This window comes from Paramisgurnus dabryanus, chromosome 4, assembly GCF_030506205.2.
Source record: "Paramisgurnus dabryanus chromosome 4, PD_genome_1.1, whole genome shotgun sequence".
Lineage (NCBI taxonomy): Eukaryota > Metazoa > Chordata > Actinopteri > Cypriniformes > Cobitidae > Paramisgurnus > Paramisgurnus dabryanus.
The window spans coordinates 15,445,619-15,451,618 of NC_133340.1; positions in this window are offsets into that span (position 1 = coordinate 15,445,619).

Consider the following 6,000-nt stretch of genomic DNA (forward strand, 5'->3'; position numbering starts at 1 on the left):
TAAAATGAAAGTAAAATCTGACGCGTTGCCATGGGAACAGCGTTCGAGATATCAAAAATCCCTTCGCAATTTATCATCTACAATGTCTCAGCATTATGTTGACCACTTCTGGAGTCAATCACATTATTTCTCCAGGAGGAGTATTTAAAAGTTTACCGCATGCAGCTGTAAGGTTTAAATATTCCTTAAAAATGAAAGTAAAGTTTGACAGGTTGCCATGGGAACAGCGTTCGAGATATCAAAAATCCCTTCGCAATTTATCATCTACAATGTCTTGGCATCATGTTGACCACTTTTGGTGTCAATCGCATAAACATTGTAGGAGGAGTATTTAAAAGAACATCGCATGGAACTGTCAAAAAAAATCCACCTTTGTGACTGACACACTTCCTGGCGCCTGGTGGTGGCGCTATACCCGGGAGTCACAATAGGCACATCGATGCGATCGGAATCTTCAGACGAACAAACACACCACGTGTCATCACAATAAGACATTTTTTGCCTTTGATATTAGACACTTCCTGTTTCTCTGATGTCGCCATAAATTTGTCGCCTCGCCATGGCAACACCGTTCAAGATATCAAAAATCCCTTCGCAATTTAGCAAGTCCAATGTCTCGACATCATGTTCACCACGTTTGGTGTCAATCGCATGCATCCTCTAGGAGGAGTATTTAAAAGTTCAACGCATGCATTTTTTAAATAATCCAAAATAGCCGACTTCCTGTTGGGCGGAGCTTAAATGTTAGAGGGCGAAAGTTGTTCGGGTCGATGAGATCTATATGCGTACCAACTCTCGTACATGTGCGTACATGTTTGCCCGAACTGCGCAACAATGTTTGTTTTTGCATTACAGGGGGCGCTACAGAGCCCCCGTGCCACGCCCGTGTTCCAGCCTTTGCCCGGTCGCAATGACGGACGACTTTTACGTGTGTGCCAAATTGCAAGAGTTTTCGAGTATGTTTAGGCACCCAAAATGGCCAAAAGTGTTAAAAAAAAAAAAAAAAAAAAAAAAAAAAATATAGCTGCAAGCAGCAATGGCGGACCCTCGCACGTTTTTTTACCGCTAAACGGTGCGTCCGAGAAAACGATGCACGGTGGGCAAGGGCATCAAGTGGGTAAATATCAGTGGGCTATTTAATGTTGTTACTGAGCCATTTGGGGATTGTAGCTAAAAGAAACCCCACATTTTACACAAACAGGGGCGCTAGTGAGCCACTTAAGAGAAACGCCTATATCTGACCTTTTTGTGTACACTTAACAGCCGACAACTCTAATGTGTGTGCCGACTTTAAGGTTAATCTAATCACGCCAAGAGCCTTAAATATGCCTGAAATAAAAGTAAAGTTTGACACGTTGCCATGGGAACAGCGTTTGAGATATCAAAAATCCCTTCGCAATTTATCATCTACTATGTCTCGGCATCATGTTGACCGCTTGTGGTGTTAATCGCATGAATATCCTAGAAGGAGTACTTAAAGGAACATCGGCGTCAACTGAAAGGCTTAAATATGCCTTTAAAATGAAAGTAAAGTTTGACACGTTGCCATGGGAACAGCGTTTGAGATATCAAAAATCCCTTCGCAATTTATCATCTACAATGTCTCGCCATCATGTTGACCACTTCTGGTGTTAATCGCATGAACATCCTAGAAGGAGTATTTAAAGGAACATCGACGTCAACTGAAAGGCTTAAAAATGCCTTTAAAATGAAAGTAAAGTTTGACGCGTTGCCATGGGAACAGCGTTTGAGATATCAAAAATCCCTTCGCAATTTATCATCTACAATGTCTCGCCATCATGTTGACCACTTCTGGTGTTAATCGCATGAACATCCTAGAAGGAGTATTTAAAGGAACATCGACGTCAACTGAAAGGCTTAAAAATGCCTTTAAAATGAAAGTAAAGTTTGACGCGTTGCCATGGGAACAGCGTTCGAGATATCAAAAATCCCTTGGCAATTTATCATCTACAATGTCTCGGCATCATGTTGACAACTTCTGGAGTCAACCGCATGAATTTCCTAGAAGGAGTATTTAAAAGAACATCGCATGGAACTGTAAGGCTTAAATATGCCTTTAAAATGAAAGTAAAGTTTGACAGGTTGCCATGGGAACAGCGTTCGAGATATCAAAAATCCCTTTGCAATTTATCATCTACAATGTCTCTGCATCATGGTGACCACTTTTGGTGTCAATTGCATGATTATTCTAGAAGGAGTATTTAAAGGAACATTGGCGTCAACTGAAAGGCTTAAAAATGCCTTTAAAATGAAAGTAAAGTTTGACGCGTTGCCATGGGAACAGCGTTCGAGATATCAAAAATCCCTTCGCAATTTATCATCTACAATGTCTCGGCATCATGTTGACCACTTTTGGTGTCAATCGCATGAATATCCTAGAAGGAGTATTTAAAGGAACATCGGCGTCAACTGAAAGGCTTAAAAATGCCTTTAAAGTGAAAGTAAAGTTTGACGCGTTGCCATGGGAACAGCGTTTGAGATATCAAAAATCCCTTCGCAATTTATCATCGTCAATCTCTCGGCTTCATGTTCACCACTTTTGGTGTCAATTGCATGATTTTTCTAGAAGGAGTATTTAAAAGAACATAACATGGAACTGTCAAAAAAAATCCAACTTTGTGACTGACACACTTCCTGGCGCCTGGTGGTGGCGCTATACCCGGGAGTCACAATAGGCACATCGATGCGATCGGAATCTTCAGACGAACAAACACCCTGCATGGCATCACAATAAGATATTTTTTGCCTTAGAAATTAGACACTTCCTGTTTCTCTAAATTCGCCATAAATTCGTCGCCTCGCCATGGCAAAACCGTTCTAGATATCAAAAATCCCTTCGCAATTTAGCAAGTACAATGTCTCGACATCATGATCACCACGTTTGGTGTCAATCCCATGAATCCACTAGGAGGAGTATTTAAAAGTTCAACGAATGCATTTTTTAAACAATCCAAAATAGCCGACTTCCTGTTGGGCGGAGCTTAAATGTTAGAGGGCGAAAGTTGTTCGGGTCGATGAGATCTATATGCCTACCAACTCTCGTACATGTGCGTACATTTTTGCCCGATCTCTGCATCAATGTTTTTTTTTGCATTACAGGGGGCGCTATAGAGCCCCCGTGCCACGCCCGTGTTCCAGCCTTTGGATTTCTGCGATGACGGACGACTCTGACGTCTGTGCCAATTTTCAAGAGTTTTCGAGTATGTTAAGGCACCCAAAAAGTCCAAAAGTGTTAAAAAAAATAAAAAAAAAAAAAAAATAATAATAAAAATAATAATCCGAGCAAAAACAATAGGGCTTCGCACCTACGGTGCAGGCCATTCTGGCCTGCTCCTCGGTGCTCGGGCCCTAATAATAATAATCCGAGCAAAAACAATAGGGCTTCGCACCATTCGGTGCAGGCCATTCTGGCCTGCTCCTCGGTGCTCGGGCCCTAATGAGGCGATCTTGTGTCAGCGGGACGCAACAGCAGAGATGTTTCAAAATAAATATGTTTTTTCATATTATTTTAGAGAATATGATGTGTTTATGCAGATTAAAGTACCCAACAGTATATGAAAATTTAACAACTTTAGAAATACACAAATAAAAACAACAACTATAAAAGCAATAATATTAATTCACATCATTAAACGTTCATTTAGGCTATAATAGTAAAACAGTAACAAGGACCTTAAATTTGCTAAATATACACTTTTATTTAACTACAGTTATGAATGTTTATTTTAGGATACCCAGACCTCTCAGGCGTTGAATCTTGGGATAGCCAAGGCTGTGAAGGATCCATCTGAAACAAAGGATTCATTTGGAGGCCACATCTGAAGGCTTTTAAATGTGGCCTCCGAATTGGGACCTTCCTCATGTTGCAGTGACGTCACTGGCCTTCTCCCATACAGCAAAAAAAAATATTTTCAAATACTGTTTCAAAATATTTTTCAAAAAATGGGCAAAAATATATTTGCTGAAATATATTTTGAATTATGTTAACAACAATGTATTTTTTACCCATATATTTTTTGGCCATTTTTTATATATATTTTAAAAATTTATAAATGTTTACCAATTTATAAATTTATATTTACATTTCATTAGAAGAAAAACTTTGTTTATGTTGCAAACCTGTTTAAAAGGTTAAAATTAAACAGAGGTGTATACTTAAGTATTTTAGTTACATTTTTCAAGCATCTGTGCTTTATCAGAGTGTTTTTCTTGGGAAAAAATGTACTTTACTTTACTAAAAAATTTTCACTACATTCTAAAGCATAGAATCATACTGTGTATTCCTTTTATATTGCATATTAAAATTGATTTAATACCTAATTACATAAAAATTGTGTACTTTTACTTTCTTGAGTAAAGGTACTAAATAATTTTTTACTTAAGTAAAAGTACAAAATGTACTTAAATATTAAACATAAACCAAAAACTTCAAATTATGAAATGTAGTGGATATTATGATAATATGCTTTGGAATGTATGTTTTCCAAAGAAAAACACTGATAAAAAAATATTTGAAAATTTACTTTTATGTAAAAAGTAAAAATACTTAAAGGGGCAATAAGTAGGATTTTAAGTGTTGTATTAATCAAAATCAATGTCTTTATTCATAAATATGTCCTCGTTGGTGTCAAATGACCTCTGCCAGTGATCTGACTTTTCTTTGTAAGCTTAGAATTTCTTCTCTTTACTTACATTGAACGGGTAAGTCCAAGGAGGCATCCATATCGTTCCGCCGTATTGATAAACTATAATAGCACAGAGGGACAAAAAGCACTTGCCAACCAACGCGTTTCCACAACGCGTTTTCATTCAGAACACGTGAACCAGCTGCAACGGACAAGGAGATCAGCGATTACATAACGGCTACCGTAATTGCAACAAGCATTTGGAAAGGGGAGGAGCTAGTAAGCACTGTTCGTTTGAATGCAAAATACAATTCCTTCACTAGATGGGGGTAGATCCTACTGATTGCCCCTTTAAGTAGTATACACCTCTGAAATTAAATATATTAAAAAATTTAAATATATATTACTGTAAAAATACTTTATGAACTTTTATATTTTGGCCAGAATTTTTATTTCCTGTATGGTTGTAAAAGTAGAAATGTATTTGTTGCCCCTGAAATAAATTTTGAAATATTGATATATGAAGGTTAAAACTAAATGTATTTTCAAATGCCGTATGGGCCTTTGATACAGCCTTTGACAAGCCTTCGCAGCCTTCTAATTGGGATGCACCCTAAGATGACGGCATGATTGTCCTGTGGAAGCTACCACTTCTTTTTGCGTTTCAAAATTGAGGTTGGTTGCAATTCACTGCATCTCACTGCTAGATGCTGCTAAAAAACACATTACACCTTTAAGTAAGTTCACTATAGGCTCTTCCCAGCAGGGCCGCATTAACACTGTAAGGGGCCCCTGGGCTTTACCATTTTGTGGGGCCCTTCATCCACCAGAATTACAGCCTACATTCACACAATCTTTATAATAACCCTGCTGAAAAAAACAGCATCAAACCAGCATGGACCAGCATGGGAATTATGCTGGTCTATGCTGGTTTAGCTGGTGGTCACCAGCATACCAGCACCAAAACACAACATATGTCGGTCTTGCTGTTATGACCAGCATTTGATGCTGGTGCTAATGCTGGTTAGTCCTTGTTTAGCTGGTGCTAATGCTGGTGCTAATGCTGGTTTAGCTGGTGTTCACTAGCAAACCAGCACCCAAAACACAACATATGCTGGTCTTGCTGGTATGCTGTTTTTTTTAGCAGGGCACTAAGTGCAAGTTGTCAGGCTTTTATTTTGCTGGAATAAATGCAATAACAAAATATTAAAACCATATCAGAATGCCCACAATATACACAAATATCACTGCATAACATATGCACATAGTCCTAGCTAGGGGTGACCCGAATAGTCTAAGATTTGATGCTTTGACAGGAGAAGCCTGATTCGACTACTGCACAGTCGAATCGTCG